We start from the raw sequence: 19286 nt of genomic DNA on the forward strand, positions 1-19286 counted from the left end.
AAACCGGGGACTGCCTGTAGCAGGAAGAACACCTTTAGTAATGTTCAGAAAATAATGGAGAAAAGCTATAGAATAGTTGAGCAACTAGACCAGATAGGAATTCAGGTATAATGTACAAAGCACAGTAGAGCACTCATTTCACATCCAACACTGAGATGGAAAAAATCTTTTGTGAAAATATTGGTGATGAAAGATGAGTGACTGCAACTCTACGAGCTATGAGTATCTAACTTTGTTTCATACCAATCATGAGCAGACATTGTGCACAACTCTGTGCTTCATTAATTTGAAGACGCATGTCTGTTTCTGTGAGGAAAAAGTTTCTTTGCATAGCGGGGGGTAAAAGTTAAGAGTAATTGTTGTATGATATAATTGAAAATGATGCAAGATTCCTATAACGTGCATTCTTTCTTACATATAAGCCAGTAATTATTATTAGTATGAAATAATTTAATTAGACCACTGAGTCATTATACTGTACTCGTAGGGGTTGCCTGGAAGATTCTTAAATGATATATAAATTGAAGTAGGGTGGAGTTAAGAAGTTAAGTAGGGAAAGATTAAATTGAAAGGATGAAAAGTAAAGGACAAAAGTAGTGCAGCTTAGGATCAAAATGATGCTTCAGAGAAGCTTCAGCACCATTTAGAGCACGTACGGTATACAGGGCAGACTATGCAATACTTCCTCTGTTTTGTAATTAACCATTCCACATTCAAATTCATAATTTTGTAAAGGATTTCCATCAAATTGCTGAATATGGATTGTGAAGAGAAAACCTGTTGTTTCTCTTTTTCTCATATTTCCTTATCAAACTTTACTATTGGAATTTATTGTATGATTAAATAAATGATCAGATATACATTAATTAGATTCAGAAGTGTTTCAAGCTTCATATTCATTTGTTCAGTCACTGATTTTTGTGAAATTGCTTCAGCTCTAGTTGTGAGAGGAGCCCAAGCCACACTTTCACGTATTTGAATTAAGCCAGTACTGTACAGTATACCAAACTGGTTGGCTAGTTTAGGCTAAGCCAGACTTATGCTAACATGGGCACACTCACAATAGTGCGGTATGGTGTTAAGAGGTGTGATGCATACCTCTGAACTTCGTTTAGCCAAGGCAAAAATTCACTGTAAACACGTTTCCATATGCCTTTACTTCCAGCAAGGCTGATTGAGACCACCTAAACACTGAAATTGCTCATTTAGTGATGTTTCACCTGGCATATGTGTTAACACGGATAAAATCTGGTCACCAGTTAAGGCAGTACTGTATTGTATACATCCAGCCTTGGACTTATGGCAACGTAGCCCTGATACTCCTGAGTCTACTTAAAGTTATTATTTTACAGCTGTAGGGTGTCTATTTTAGATTTAACCTTGATATTCACAAGATAGTTGACTACTTAACATTTCTATAAATAATAGTTTTTAAATTATTTTTTTTCCAAAGGTGATTTTGGTCATACTGTATGTGTATTGCTGAACACACATGGTCACGTTTTAGTTTGTCACTGATAGCCACACGCTTTACAGTATCTATGACGCAATATTTTTCCATAAATTTTAGGTTTTCCATGAAAAATGTAATTTGAGCGAGAACATGAGGCTAGGTATCTTTGGATGGGACCTTGCACGAAGAAAAAATTTCATATTACTGTGAGGGATCCATTTCAGTTGTCAGTTGCAAGTAATTTTGTGTTCCATCTTCCTCTTAGAATCCAGATATTACAAGAGAGCAATGTCCCTGTATGTTAGGCAGTTTTTTGCAAGAGGTACACCATTAAAACACAAAGATGAAGAAATGGTTTCACTTTGTCATGCAGTATTGGCTTTGGGCAATTCTCTCTCATTAAGAATGAGGTTTTTTCAAGTCTCCTAAGATATTGTCGGTGAAGTGGACTGTATGACAGTCACTAATTTTGGTTTGGTGGCTTGGGATTTGACCGATTTGATTAGTTCCGTTTAAAGTATGGTTATAAACACCAGTGGCTTTGGAGATGAAAAGGAATAAGTGAGTAATTCAAAACCAGAGGAATCTCATTGCCCATCAACTGCACACATCTGGCTTGATGATAGTTTGGGAAGCCAAATTTTTTGTCTAACAGAAACCAAGCATGTAGGATTGAGAGACACTTGACTGCATTAACCTTTATAGAAGTGCAGGCTGTCCTCAACATTTTTACCTCTGTTTTAGACTGAGTTTCTCATCTAGAAATCCATATTAACTCCTCAAGCAAATAATAGGGCATCTTGAGGGCATATAGGAGTTTCATATCAGGACCAAACAATTTCTGAAGGGAATCTTATCTCCATTTTCTTTATTTACTGTCTGGAAACAAGTTTACCAGCTCTAGTCTTCTTAGCACTTGGTAATTACACCACTTGGTGAGCAATTTCAGTTTGGAAGTGCCATAGCTTACTTCATTCTTCAATTTGAAGTTAATGCATATTGCAGCCATGGCTTGTGTTCCTAAGAGGATTAAAATAAGGCCTTGTTTTGTTTTGTCAGTATAGCAAGATACTGTATTATTGAATACTAAGAAGAAGTATGTCATGTTTAGTTGAACCCAACATGAGGAACTTTTGCTAACTTTAGTTATGGTAACTTTTCACTAACATACATAAGGTCATTTTGTCCATCAACAAGACAGGGTTTTGCAGGTAGGTTTGTGTGTGCATTAACACGTCATATCACATCGTTATAGAAACAGACGTTAGTAACTGTCCTGTGAACAAGTCCGTCCAGTGATCGTAAGATGCTAATGTTGTAGTCATGCTGTAATTAAGTGTTTAAGTGCTTTTTGGGATTTGATTTGTATATAAGTGAAAATATGCAAAAGCAGAAATGCAGTCTCGCGTAGATGCTACTGTATAAGCTTTCATTTAGTACAGTTTAAATTTAGTGGAATGTACATGAATAAAGCGAAAGCATTGTTAAGAATTACAGTCCTCATGCTTATACCGTTATAGAATAGTTGCTAGCTAGATATTTCATCTTACTTACAGACACAAACATGACAGCAGGGTTCCTCAGTAAGTTATTGATGGATACAGTGATTAGATTTTGTAGATTGAATGGAAAAATGTGTTGTGAACTTGAATAAAGTTGATTTTCATTAATGGCTTTTATTCCCTTTTATTGTCAAAAGCGTTTCCAAGAAAAAGGTTCTGAAATTTCAATGATCAATGGTGAACAGCCTCTCACTAGTGCTGTAACCTGTGCTTAAAATATTATCCTGTCATTCAAGATGTGGACCTGTTAACAATGGGGGAATGTATTTTATATTCCAGAATTAGTAATTTCTCATTACTTGCTAATTTTTATTACTGTTACCTGTGAAAACAATTTCTGTTTCAATGACAATGAAAGTCAAGTTTTGGAAACATCAATTATAGACATTTTTTCAGAAATCTTCATCTTCAATTAATCCAGTTATAAAACTTGTTAAAAGCTATAATTTAATAAACAGTTTAGCTGTTATTATTTTTTATTAAAAGTATTTCTTTATTAATTTCAGCTAAACTGATATTAATAAAGAAATAAATATTAGGCCAACCCAGTGAGAGTTATATAAATTGGCTCAGTGGTCTGGTTAAACTACTCTATATATAATAATAATAAACGGTACTTTATTCAGATTGTACAGCATACACCAGCAGAAGCCCCCAAAGGAGGCTCCGGCTTACGCAACCCTTCCATTCCCGATCCGACTGTATGGCTCCAAAATGTAATCATAATCTGAAGGTTCTTTTGATGTAAAACTCATCTTGCTTTCCACGTTTTCAATAACATTAAAAATTCATTCTTATGATTTTTGACGATTTTCGACGATGTTTTTTTCCTTTCTGACGTTACACCTTTCAAACCTTTTACTCGATTTCCTGTCAATAATCAGTGCTTTATTCAGATTGTATCGGTCCCAAAACGCTCCCTGCAACCCTAAATCCTTTTATGTTCCATTCCATTCATACAAACATTTACCTGCCGATGAAAAGAATGCAATAATGAAAGCAGATTAGACTGCAAGCTGACTGCCCTTGTCAGAGTTTTCAGGCTTAATGACCTTAGTCTGGACTCGTATCAAGGTCTAGTTTTATATTCCATTTAATTCACACAAACGCATCGCAGGTACCACATCATTTCCAGTAGGCATTCTGGCTATCGAGAAGTAAGAGTTTTAAGGCAAAGTGATTTCCATTGCCGGGCATGGTGATCAGAGGTGCCAGTAAGCCCACAGGTGTTGGCCTCAACAATAAAATGGATCCAGTTCATTACCAGAAATATGAGTGAGGGTCTATCAGCTGAAGACTATCAGGAGATTGAGGCCATTCTTTGTTTAGGATTTGAGTGGAACAGAATAGAATTTAGGTCAAAGGCCAAGCGCTGGGACCTATGAGGTCATTTAGCGCTGAAATGGAAGCTGACAGTAAAAAGGTTTGAAAGGTGTAGCAAGAGGAAAGCCTCGCAGTGCACTATGAATCAATTGTTAGGAGAGGGTGGAAAGCAGGATGGAAGAAAGGGAATATGAATGGAGGTACAGTAAAAGGAATGAAAGAGGTTGCAGCTATGGGCCGAAGGGAGGCTGCAAGAACCTTAAATAATGCCTAATGTGCACTGCACGAGATGCACTGATGGCCCTCCCCCCCCCAAAAAGTGCAAGTGACCTTAATAAAAAAAAAAAGCAGTTCATAAGACCGAATATTAATGACCTCGCACCTTTGTACCAATATGTATGGTCAGGATTTAGTTCAATATTGCCAATATATTGAAAGCATGTGATCGAACAGAAATAAAATATTCTTAAGAGTCAACAAAAACGCAAGAACACTAAATTTAGCAACAATGTGTTCACTAACAGTTTCAGTATACAAACAAATAAATATGCAGGGATAAATTTACTAATAATTGTTCACTTCATGGTGACAGTTCTTACATTAATTAATATATGGTTGCTTGCCAGAAACGCAGCTTGGATTTTTGTTACGCACTAACAATACACACCATTCATTTCATAAATAACGCCTGCCAGTAGTGAGTTTTCTCTTTGCTGCTAAATACAACACCTGATTCTCATTCTCCCTCTGTCTCTCTCTCTCTCGTTACCCTATCTAGAGGCCATGACCTTTGCCTTTCATAACTACTACTGATCGTTGCTGGAATGCAGAGCCGGAAAAAAATATAAAAGAGTAACATTTGCACAGAATAATCATAATATTATTAAGTCCATGGCATTATTTGTCGAGATTATATGTTTCTTTAGACTTTGAATTAGTCTACACTTTTTTCTCTTAAAGCCAGCTTCTCAGGAAAACTTTTCGAGTTTCTACCCATTTCCTCTTTGTGCTGTAGTCGACGGACCGTTTACTCGCATGTTTCTGGCGTCCTCAGAACTAAATTACAAATTAATATTAACAATTTGTAATGCAGTCCTGAAGACGCACCAGACAGCGTAAGAAATAGCCAGTCAACTGTAACGTGTAAATGGAAAGAAACGTGAATAATTTCTACATTTTCCTGAGAAGCTTGCCTGTAGATAAAAAGTGTAGACTGATTTTGAGTCTAAATAAAAAGATGGCTTCTACAAATAGTGCCATTGACTTAAAAGAAATTGCATAAGAAAGCCAGTATGCTCAAATAGCAAGCATTAATATAATAACGCTTCCAAGGAACAATCAGCATAAAGTACAAAATGGAAACTACTGTATTAGCCTAGTGTACAATTTCTGACTGTGGGGCGTATTATGTATTTTAGGGGACCCGTAAACGCACAGCTGAACTAAACCGTTGGCCTGATAGTTATGTGAACTGTCGTCTATAGTTGCGCCCCCCGGCCTTCCCCCAAACACACAAACTCTGCTCAATAAAATGTATAAGCGCAGTTTCAGTTATCCATGAATTTTGGGTCGAGGCAATTTCTCTAGTACCCTAAGACATTGAACTATGCTTATGCACCGTAGCTGTTTGCTTTCCACTATTACAGGAAAAACGTTGCAGCTTACTGCCTTAGTTCTTGAACGAAAAGTAGTAGCTTCTTCCCATACCCTTTGAAACAATTTTTTTTTATTTCATTTTTAATATATAAAAAAGATGGGTTCGCATAGTCCGAATGTATAAATATTTCAAATAAATATATGCTATCATATTTCAGTACGTTAACGTTCCTGGTTATGTTAAATGTATGATAGATTCTCCCGTCATTCTGTTGTCAAATAATAGAAAATATGCTTTACTAAGCTAGCAGTTAGCTTATAGCTGAAATGAAGTTATGTAGGCCTAGAAAAAATGGTGGAACTATTAAGAAGACCTAATTCATGGCTAATACTTTGTGTAAGCCTAGCAAATCTACAGAAAATTAGCAATTATCTATTATTCTATGATATGGGAGTTAATACACATAGACAATCGGAAACGTAATGACAAAAGATGGCACCCACACTAAATAACAGGGGCGCGTGAACTGAAACATCGACTGTAGACTATTTATGCACTTGCACTTCACTTTGAAGCTCTCGAGAATTACAGACCCACACATCATTAAACACTCCGTCAATCCAGCTCATTAACAACTATGCAAAGCGAGGCAGAACTGCAGTTAACATAACTGTCATTCCAACTGACAGTTTGACTGAGCGTGCAATCGAGCCCTTTGAACTTCACGACAGCCAAACGGGCATTCTACATTAACACCTACCCGAGGCGCGTTGCACCTCATTATCCGTCATATACCGTAACATATGTCCAAAGGGCGTTGTGTCTCAATATCTGTCCCTGGGGCGTTCACAGTTAACTGCTTGCCAAGTGTCATTGTAACTTTATAGCTGATATAGTTGCTCTTTAACCGATACCTATCGGAGTGGTTTTATAGCTACCATTGGTCTAGGCTTGTCCACCGGTCGACGTGGCTTTATAACGTAACATGTACTAACGGTCACTGTACTTTAATACTTTAATACCTGCTTATGAGCATAACACGTACCTAACAAAGAGACATCGACCTGCAACTGTGGTGCACTACATAATCAAATGTCTTTCTCTCGTCATATCAAATTGCAATTTAATACCTGGACAATAATTGCTTTCAACATAAAATATTGGTTTTCTGTTGTAGATGTGATAACACGTACCTAAATTAATAAAGAGACATCGACCTGCAAAACTTGTTTTGGTGCACTACATAATTAATTTTGTATACAAATCATTTGTCTTTCATTTGCTGGAAATAAACGTCATATCAAATTGAAAAACAATTTTATGAAAATTATTCCATAAGTGGCACGAAAATTATTCAGTGGCACGTACGCTACATACACTACATGTAAAATTCGCACTGACTTTACCTTCGACGAATCCCGAAAAAGATGAGATACGGGAGTATAGCGTATTGGGGTTTCCTACCAACGGCTGGACTGCAGCTTGTCCCAAAAGTCGTTCACTATTCAAACAGCGGCAGGTAAACTGACCAGATTCAATCATTCAAAACACAAGTTACCACGACTGAGCGTTAGAAGACTGCTTTCGTCCATTCTTTTAGTTGCGCTAGTTTTCCATTAACTTTCATCTACTTTCTACTCTTTTTGCCTAACTAGTTAACTGCAGTACTTTACTACGGTATATTAGATCTAATTTCTATCTTTTTCTCTCTTTGCACACCGACTGTTTTTACGTACTACTTTGCCAATTCTCATACATAATGCATCTTTGGATGGCTTACCTAACTGCTCACCAGATTCAGCCCTCGCTAAATAATGTCCCATGCTAACTTATGCTTACTATAGTAGGTTTCTAAACTGCGCATGTATCTTTACAAGGTTAAAATTTTGCAGATAAGACATGCATATAACTTATCATGCATCTCATTTGATTCAGCCCTAATTGTATAATCTCCTGTAACAACCTATACTTAAGCTCGAAACTCACAGTTTGAATGTTATATGGCTACGATCCAGCTGATAGTACATTAGTAAATAGAAGACTGTGCACATCTTTAATATGGATAAGGTTCAGTAGATAATACATCCACTGCATATTGATAAAAGAAGTCCCTTGTAACTTCAAGTAATGGAAATTATTTTCAAATTCATTACCCAGTTTTGTACTGTTTACTTCTAACTACCTTTTATTATTTTTTCATTATAATATTTCTTCTTTTATTTATGTTTGCTCTTTAAACCATTTGCATCTGAGAGAGGAAGGGGAATGTTCCCTTGCGAAAGATAATATAATTAATTCCATCTGAGTTTTTGGTGGTCTTTCTTTGTTTTTATGAAAAAAAAAAACATGAGACGTGTGTTGATCATCTATATGTATATATAAAGTTTAAATAAAATATCGTATATAAATATCTTATACACACACACATATATATGTACATATATATATTATGTAATACATATATATTATATATATCGAATAAAAATTTAAGTAAAAGGCCTGGAAACCACAAAAAATATGCTAGAAAACCATGAGATGCTATAGGTGCTGCTTTATTACCAAAATGAAGGTTTTAAGTAACAAAATAATGCTTAAAACTACCAACCAACCCCTCCACTCTATTCTGCTTAATTTCTTTTGAATAAACATTTCTCCTGACGAAGCTGGGCTTCTTATCCTCCGTGAACTTTATTAGTAGATGGTGGGATGTCTAACTATATAAGTGTACTTTATGTACTTTTAAGAGTGAACATGAATATAAGCACTTGTGACAAAACTAGCAAACCTCATTTGTAAAAAATCTTACATTTACCTTAAAAAAATATTGCTTCGTGAAAGTAAGCGCAACAAGTAATAGCATTTCTTTCTCTTGCAAAATTAGACCTTGAACAAGCATATTTAATAAGTTTAGAGCTCCTGGAAATATCGGAAATGATGAGACTCTTGTGTAAAAATGATCTGGGAGAAAGTTGGTTTTTGGGATTGCCCCAAGACGGGGAGTAGCTGGAGATATATCTAGTCATTACAGGGTTGAAGCAAAAGTGAAAATATAGATGTATCTAGTCATTACAAGGTTGAAGCAAAAGTGAAAATAGAAGGTGGTTTAGCTGGAAAGTATAGGCTCAGTGTGGGTAATTAAGAAAAAAAAACTTTGAGGTAGACGAAACACTTCATAATTACTCTTAACAAATTCTTCATCGTCCCTATTAGCATGCACTACACTGCCCTCATTACTTCCGTTCATTTCCATATATTCATTTCACTTATACTGAATCCCATACGTATGCGGCGACTGTGGTTTCTAGCACGAAAAATTAATATTATTTAATGCTGACATAAGAGTAACAAATTTTTTTTTTTTACGCATTCCCACTCCTCTTATCATCTTTTTCTGACAAAAAGAAATTAGCTTACATCAAAACTCTGAAAAATGGAACAGTCGATTTCAAGGGAAAAATACTCAGCAATCCATAGATCGGATTTCATTTTGTAGTCGTAGTGGGACTTAATGAAATAATATTAAGAGGAAGGTGTATTTCAAAGCAATATCTTAGTAACTTTGCCAGCCTCATCCTCCGTCGAAAAACGAAGGGAAAAGGGGAGAGGGACAGGGAATAATATTCTCGGAAACATAACCGAAAAAAATCTGTTTCTCTTTCCAGTTCAAGTCTCTAGGACAACAACAGCTGAACAAACGAGCAGTGAATCCGCGCAACCTGGAACGTATACTCGGCCTAAAAGCAATTTCTTTTCTCCGACTGCGACAGTTTAATATAATAACAGAACTGAGGGTGGTCTCTGAACTCTGACACATACACTATATATATATATATATATATATATATATATATATATATATATATATATATATATATATATATATATATATATATATATATATATATATATATATATATATATATATATATATATATATATATACATATGTGTGTGTGTGTATAACACAGTGTGCATTATTCACTGCTGAAGTCGATCGAGGCACATTGGATTTTTTTGTTGTTGAAAACAAACCTAACTCGCTTACCTCAACACGGGATTGATCTCGGGTCTTTCGTTGGTGAGGCACGACTGGTGTGTGTGTGTGTGTGTTTTTCTGTGTGTGTATATTTACGTGTGTTTGTGTGCGTGTGTGTGCAGTATTCGTCAAAAGTTCAAGCCGTTTTCTGCGCATGTGCTAAAAGTATCATAAAATCAGCTGGAAGCAAAATTCTCATATTTATAATTGGAAACTTTACGTACATCATCTCAGACTAACGTAAGCCCCATTACAAAGATAAACGCATGAATACAAACGGTGTATGGCTGTGCATGAAATACAACCTGTCAGTCGTGCATGTACAGTATACCATCCACAAACACAGGACTAAAATTTTCCATCTTAAAACTTTCCTTAGATTTTTTCCAAGTATTTGAAAGCACCGATCTGTTGTGCATGAAAGCGCATGCTTGTAAATATCTAGATGCGTTTTTGTGGTTTTGTATACATCAGGATTTTTCCTTTCAATACAGACCTCCCCATTCTTTTCTTCTAGAAAGTTTGGTTGTGAAGGCAACTGACCCGCACATTGTGGAATCAAGCAGACGTTCTTTCTCAAAGAATAATCTCCACTGTTTAGTTGAAAAGTTAAAGCCCTCCTGGGCCTCTGTAGGTTCATAGGACAGGCTCTGATCTCCTGTTTTTTAGGCCGAGAGCCAGTGGGGGACAGGTCCCAATGCCTATGCCACGTGGCCAGTTTGTCGCTAATCCCACTATTTAACTCTCCAGCCCAAGGGCCGGTACCTATTCTCCATTGTTTGTAAAAGAACAATGTCCAATGATCTTTCTCAAACTAAGAATATAATCTCCATTGTTAGCAAAAGTTACCTGAAACCTTGGAAATAAAAAAATAAATAAATCCGTGAGTTACAGCAACGGGGAAAATAGTACAATACTAAGCCATTATTATCTGGTTCTCCGCGAAGAGATAAGGATATTTTTCAAGCCCCAGTTCTCGTCAAATGAAAGATTTTTTTTTTTATCCGAAATGATTGCAAGTTGATGAAAGCTCCCCAGTGAAAAAGGACTGGCTGATTACAGGTCTGTTTGCGCAATGATTTTTCTTAAAAGTTCTCTTGTTACGCCTAATTATCGCTCGGGATTGTTTGACAACGGTTTGTGCCAAAATGGTTTTGTTGGGGAATAGCGTTCCGGTAATCGTAAAAATATCTTATGTATTTATTTGTTTGCGCAAGATGGGAAATAAGAACTGGCTGCATGATTTCTTTTCTTGAAAATTAACACACGTGCGCTGAGTTTTTCTTGAAATTAACACACGTGAGCTGAATTTTTCTTGAAAATCAACACACATGTACTGAATTTTTCTTGAAAATGAACAAGTGTGCTGAATTTTTCTTGAAAATCAACACACATGCAATGAATTTTTCTTGAAAATGAACACACATACAATGAATTTTTCTTGAAAATGAACACATGCAATGAATTTTTCTTGAAAATTAACACACGCGCACTGAATTTTTCTTGAAAATCAACACATGTAAGCTGAATATTTCTTGAAAATCAACACACATGCACTGAATTTTTCTTGAAAATGAACACACGCTCACTGAATTTTTCTTGAAAATGAACACTGAATTTTTTTCTTGAAAATGAATACACGTGCAATTTTTCTTGAAAATGAATTTTTTTCTTGAAAATGAACACGCATGTAATTTTTCTTGAAAATGAACGTGCGTGCACTGAATTTTTCTTGAAAACCAACACACGTACAATTAATTTTTCTTGAAAATCAACACACATGCACTGAATTTTTCTTGAAAATTAACACACGCGTGCTGAATTTTTCTTGAAAATTAAAACACAGGCGCTGAATTTTTCTTGAAAGTTAACACGTGCACTGAATAAAGAAATACGTAGCTTCTTTCATGCAGAAATCACATGAGTTGGCTGCAGTGTTGAATTCTCCACAAAGGTGAGCATGCGCCCCACAGATCATAACCTCCTTTACTCAAAGCCTCACTAACTGGCTACAGGGGGGCGGGAGGGTTTCCATTCTCCTAAAATCTTCTTTAATGAAGCCAAATTAACAGGGTTTATACGCCCAACAGATCCACGCATGCGCACAACAATAAAAATACTATTATAACTGGTTAAAGGACTTCCTCTCTTCATACAGAATTATGCTCTTTTGGATAAGAAATGACCTTTCTTATTCAGTAGCCGCATTAAATGGCAACATTGTTTCACTAAATGGCTGAGGGTTTCACGTAATTATAAAAAATGATTTGATTCAATGAAAACGGATAACTGAAAAAATCACGTAATTTTACAAGAAATTCAAAAAATTACGGATAACTGAAAAAAAATTACGTGATTTTACAAGAAATTCAATTAAAATTACTTTGTTATCACGCACCAGGAAAAAAAGAATTACGTAATTTTACAAGAAATACAACTAAAATTACTTAATCACGCACCAGGAAAAAATAATTCCGCAATTAAAAAAGAAATTAAGTGAAAATTACTTTATTAACAGTATTACACACCGGGAAAAGAAGAAACGTAATTATAAAAGAAATTCAATGAAAATTACTTTGTTATCCCATACCAGGTAAAAAATAATTACGTAATTTTACAAGAAATTCAATTACATTACTTTGTTATCACGCACCAGGAAAAAAGAATAACGTAATTATAAAAGAAATTAAATCAAAATTACTTTATTAACAGTATCACACACCGGGAAAAAAAAGAAACGTAATTATAAAAGAAATTCAATGAAAATTACTTTGTTATCCCACATCAGGAAAAAAAGAATTGCGTAATTTTACAAGAAATTTAATTAAATTACTTTGTTATCACGCACCAGGAAAAAAAAATAACGTAATTATAAAAGAAATTTACTGACAATTACTTTATTATCTAACATTGGAAAAAAGAATAACGTAATTATAAAAGAAATTTAATGAAAATTACTTTATTACACACCGGGAAAAAAAATTTAATAAGAATTACGTTGTTATTACGCAACTCATGACAAAAAAAATCACGCAATTTTCAGTCGCAAGATGACTGAGTCAAAGTCACATTTCTTGAATAAGTGCCTATCTATTTTGCAAATCATGGCGTTGGAATAAAAATTGCTTAGCAATTGCAGAACGGCAATCCACTTTACACTCGCTTCCAGGACAATCATTAAACTTTGAGTCCTAATTGATCATTTGAGAAACAAGTAAAAAATGCGCCGAAGTTTCTTCGGTGCAATCGAGTTTTCTGTACACCGTGTGATCAAGGCCACCTAAAATAGATCTATCTTTCGGTGGTCTTGGTATAATGCCGTATGAGCAGCAGGACCATGAAACTTTAACCACGGGCCGGGTGGCCTGGCTTATATAGTTGCCAGACGGACGATTATGGCTAACTTTAACCTTAAATAAAATAAAAACTACTGAGGCTAGAGGGCTGCAATTTGGTATGCTTGATGATTGGAGGGTGGATGATCAACATACCACTTTGCAGCCCTCTAGCCTCGAAAGTTTTTAAGATCTGAGGGCGGAAAGAAAAAGTGCGGACAGAAAGAAGTGCGGACAGAAAAAGTGCAGACAGAATAAAGTGCGGACGGATAGACAAAGTCGTCACAATAGTTTTCTTTTACGGAAAACTAAAAATAAAAGTTTCATGCCCAAAAATTATCGAAGACACATAAAATGACTTTAAATTACATCAAAGCGGAAGTTGGCAATATAGGCTACCCTTCGCATGAAGATATCGATGATGCCATCTTCTGACCCTTGAATTTCTTGAGTTTCTTAACTGCCGAGTTGGGAAACTGGATCACTGTCGTTTTCAAAACGCTTGAAATGTTTTACGTTAACGATTTTTACTGATGTTATTATTTGCTTTAATTATATAACTTTTTACTTGAATTTTGTTGTTATTATTATTATTTATATTATTATTATTATTATTATTATTATTATTATTATTATTATTATTTGCAATAAATACAATGCTGAATTATAATAATAACATTAACAATTATTATTGTTATCGATGTTATTATTTGCTTTAATTATATAACTGTTTTACTTGAGCTTTGTTATTATTATTATTACTTGCAATACATATAGATAGAGCTGAATCATTAAAATAAATAATAATAATAATAATAATAATAATAATTATTATTATTATTATTATTATTATTACTTGCAATAAATACAACGCTGAATTATAATAATTAAAAAAAATTATTATTATTATTATTATTATTATTATTATTATTATTATTATTATTATTATTATTATTATAAACCTATGATTTTCATTAACAGTCCAGTCCAATAGCACTGTATACAAGATTCCACAAACCAGAATGAGGACGTGTGGAAAACCCGAAGCAAAAATAGGAGTGAAACACACAAAAACTAACACCAATAAGTGATAAGTAAAACGAAAAAATGTGATCTACGACATCAGTATGCATGTATGTATATGTATACATATTGTAGTCTCCCATATAATTTCGACAAACGTTACCTTGATACGTATACATTTCCCAACACAAAAAAATGCATATTCTTTATTATCAAACGTGTAATTCATAAGGAAATGAATTACCTCATAAACCTTTGCTCACATATGTATGTATGTATGTATTTATGTATGTATATATACAGTGGTCTTCCATATAATTTCGACCAACGGTACAGTGATACATATACATTTCCAAATACATAAAATAGATTCTTTATCATCCAACGCTCAGTTCATAAGAAAACGAATCACCACACTAAACTGCACTGCATAACGATTGTCTAAGCAACATCAACATAAACAACATCTACAGCACAGCTATGTAGGCTATGTAGGTCTTTCGACCCAGAGAACCAGATCGCTCCTCAAGAGAAATTCTGTAGTATCTACATAGCTGGAGAATTGCTGAGCACGGGTAATTTTAGCGTCTTGTCTCAGCCTGTAAATTTAGCCTGGCGAACGTCGCATATAGCTACTGAGGCCACCACCATCACCACCACGCACGTATAGTGTACACCAGGACCCACTGTGCGCGTACAAGTGTGCACGTTTCTGTCGTACTTATTTTTGAGACGAGCCAAAGTCTAATATTGTTGTTTTCAATCGAGTTCGAGGAAAAAGGACGATTTCGGTATGTGAATTTTACGGAGGATTTTTTCATTGCTGAGGTTATGCTGTTTTCCTGTGAGAGAGAGAGAGAGAGAGAGAGAGAGAGAGAGAGAGAGAGAGAGAGAGAGAGAGAGAGAATGCTTACAATGGAATGAATAAAACTTCATTAAATATCTTGTGATAGCAGAGAGAGAGAGAGAGAGAGAGAGAGAGAGAGAGAGAGAGAGAGAGAGAGAGAGAGAGAGAGAGAGAGAGAAATGGTTACCATGGAGTGAATAAATAAAACTTCATTAAATATCTTGTGACAGCACGAGAGAGAGAGAGAGAGAGAGAGAGAGAGAGAGAGAGAGAGAGAGAGAGAGAGAGAGAGAGAGAGAGACACTGGAATGAAAAAACTTCATTAATTATCTTGTGATAGAGAGAGAGAGAGAGAGAGAGAGAGAGAGAGAGAGAGAGAGAGAGAGAGAGAGAGAGAGGTTACAATGGAGTGAATAAAACTATAAAACCATTAAATATCTTGTGACAGCAGAGAGAGAGAGAGAGAGAGAGAGAGAGAGAGAGAGAGAGAGAATGGTTACAATGGAGTGAATAAAACTCCATTAAATATCTTGTGATAGCAGACGAGAGAGAGAGAGAGAGAGGAGAGAGAGAGAGAGAGAGAATGGTTACAATAGAGTGAATAAAACTTCATTAAATATGTAATAAGACACTTTAAAGTATTATGCTTTAAAATAAACTTTCAGGTAAGATTGGTATTTTTCAGCTGTAATGAACACCCGAAAAGATCTTTCCCTGCTATGTACTGCTCAAGCAAATTGCGGAAAACTACTCAGCGGATGTCAAACGTGTTGAACTGAATACAGAATTCAGGCCAAAGGCCAAGCACTGGGACCTAAGAGGCCATTCAGCGCTGATATGGAAATTGAGAGTAAAAGGTCTGAAAGGTGTAGCAGTTGCACTATGAATCAATTGTTAGGGAGAGGGTTGAGGAGAGTAAGATGGAAGAAAGAGAATATGAAAGGAGGTACAGTAAAAGGAACGAAAGGGGTTGCAGCTATGGGGCCGAAGGCACGCTGCAAAGAACATTAAGTGATGCCTACAGTGCACCACATGAGATGCACTGACGGCACTACCCACCTAAGGGGGTCAAACGTATTTGAATGCATAATTCAGCTGTTTGGTTTTCACGAGGTCAATAAACAGGCTAATATCGATTAACATGAAAAACAACAGATTACCGCGTGTTCAGTAAACCCTATGACTCCAGCTAATAAAATGTATCATAACAGGAATCCTGTATAAAAAGCAAGGTGCATCAGTATTTTTTAAGTGTGGCACATGTGATCAATGTGTAATAACTCAACTTTCTTTACTATCACAAAAATCTGAAACAAGAAAACGTAAAGCAACATAGCTTAATTCATGAAAGCACGATGCAATTACAAAATCAAACCGAATGTTGCAGTCATTTTTGACGGTTCAGGAACACTACGGGTGAAACCCAACAAGCATTTGAGATTCAGGCGTCATATACCCATGTCTCAAACATACCTTTTCACGCTGACAGATGCATGTGTGCCCCCTGCTTATCTCCCGAGGTGCAACCTTGTTGCAGGAGGCATCAATTGCATGATTCATAGCCTGACATAATGCAGAAGCCACGCAAGAACTTGCCAAATGCTTCTTCTTCTTCTTCTTCTTCTTCTTCTTCTTCTTCTTCTTCTTCTTCTTCTTCTTCTGGCAGGCTCCCCTCGGGGGCCACACAAAACAAACGCTGTGATTTATTTGGACCAAAAGAGCTTACATAGTCAGTGGTCCATATTTAAACGTGAGTCACGCCCCCTTTGATAGCCTGCCGACGCGACGGAGTGAAATTGTAAACAAGAAGAGGGTCTGTTGAATTTATTGTTTCTCAGATTCTGGAGTCTAGAGAATTCCAAAGGGCTTGCAACTTGCGTCATGGTTTTGTCTGTCTATCTGTACTGTCTGCACAATTGCAAATGCAAGGTGAGGGACTATAACATTCGTCTCTGTCCGTCAGTCTGTGTCAGAGTTAGGGCTACTAGCTCTGACAAAGATGGCAGTCTGTCTCACCATACAGTGGAATCTATCAACAATGCAAGCTACTTGGCAGAAGATACGGCCCCTTAACTACTCCTTAAACTAACTAGCTAAAGCTTGAATTCAAATTCAGAAAAAATAACAGGAGATTCACAAGAAAAAACTGCGAACCTCCGAAGTTTCATGACAACATTTTAATCGGCTTTCATGACCTCTGCTCAGATCATCAACAGACCTTGAGATTGCTTGGCTCGATGTAACATTTCACTGATCGCGTCCTGAATCATAACGACTCTGGACAAAATTCAAAATGAATGACGACTCTAAGCTATCATTAAACTGCGTTTTCTCAGGGACTTCCTCGTAAATGATCATCTTTCAATCTCAGGACTATCTACAAAAAATTATATTCATTATTAATCACATACTGCTGAAACGAGTACAGAATTAGCGTTCGGGGGCAGTACATCTACGCCAGGGGTACGCAATTCCTCATTAAACCGGCTCCCATACACACACACACACACACACACACACACACACACACACACACACACACACACACTCGCACAGACACACACACACAAACACACAGACACACACAAGGCACCCTCTGCCCAAAAGTTACATCCATATCTCTCCCCAAATCTAGTCACTTGTCACCATTCACGAATCCCACATTTGGTAACATTTCCCTAAAAATCCCCAAATAATATTTTGAGGAACCCTGCTAGGAAACAGACAAATCAACAGACGAGCAGACAATGAGACAAACAAGCCTTCTAAAGACGCAAAGAAAAAAAAACACGCGGGATACATTCACGACGTAATGCACCAGCTGAAGGAAGCATCTGACATCAGAAATATCTTGAGAGCACTGAGGAGATTCAGTCGACGTCAAATCCAACCATCTGGACGCAACGCAGCTGATATGCAAGTGATGGCGCTTGGCCGGCGGTCTGCTGACATGTGAACCCAGAATAATTTATAAACTACGTGTCTTTTCTCGTGCCAGTCTGATACTGCGTCTTCTGATTGTACTCCTGAAAGTGTTATGTTTTTCAGTTTGAAATTAACTGAGTTGAATGTAGAGTTTAGGCCAAAGGCCAAGTACTGGGACATATGAGGTCATTCAGCGCTGGAAAGGAAATTGATTGAGACACACACACACACACACACACACACACACACACACACACATATATATATATATATATATATATATATATATATATATATATATATATATATATATATATATATATGTGTGTCTGTGTGTGTGTGCGTGAATGTACATCATACGCACAGTCTCCACAACTAAATACTTGATTTTGACAGAAGACAATACATTACAAGAAATTCCATACCAGATATTCCAGAGTCAAACTAATCCTCGCTCCAGAAGTTAAAAGAGGACAATCGATTTAGCAGATCGCCGGAGACACTGGAGAGGTGGCGAGTGTAGCTCGTGAGGGGGACTTTGGGGAACATCCAGAGAAAAAGAAAATTCGTGAATTGAAAGCGAGAAAGGGACAGAGATATTCCTTTGACATTCTTTCTTTCACGAAGTCTCTCCGTTAAGGCATCTCTGTGGACACTGCATGGCACTCTCTCTCTCTCTCTCTCTCTCTCTCTCTCTCTCTCTCTCTCTCTCTGTATGATGGAATGAATTTGTTTTGGGGAATATATATATACGTATATATATATATATATATATATATATATATATATATATATATATATATATATATATATATATATGTGTGTGTGTGTGTCTCTCTCTCTCTCTCTCTCTCTCTCTCTCTCTGTATGTATGATGGAATGAATGAATTTGTTTTGGGAATATATATATACGTATATATATAATATATATATATATATATATATATATATATATATGTGTGTGTGTGTGTGTCTCTCTCTCTCTCTCTCTCTCTCTCTCTCTCTCTCTCTGTATGTATGTTAGAATGAATTTATATTTTGGGATTTTACACACATATATACATATATATACACAGAAATCTTTCAAACACTCTTGAATTTCTGAAACCTTAGACGGAAATCCTTCTCTTACGCCACGATCCCCATCTCATGCAGAAGCCCAATTTTGCTCTGAAATCCCACGAC

The 19286-nt window shown here is 36.1% G+C and overlaps 1 long non-coding RNA gene across 1 annotated transcript in view; it reads right to left on the reverse strand.

Moving 5' to 3' along the window:
* Positions 1-19286, reverse strand: part of LOC136828278 (uncharacterized) — a 182581-nt gene that overhangs the window by 40398 nt on the left and 122897 nt on the right. The gene's annotated exons all lie outside the window — the stretch shown is intronic.

Source organism: Macrobrachium rosenbergii, chromosome 42 (assembly GCF_040412425.1).
Source record: "Macrobrachium rosenbergii isolate ZJJX-2024 chromosome 42, ASM4041242v1, whole genome shotgun sequence".
Classification (NCBI taxonomy): Eukaryota; Metazoa; Arthropoda; class Malacostraca; order Decapoda; family Palaemonidae; genus Macrobrachium; species Macrobrachium rosenbergii.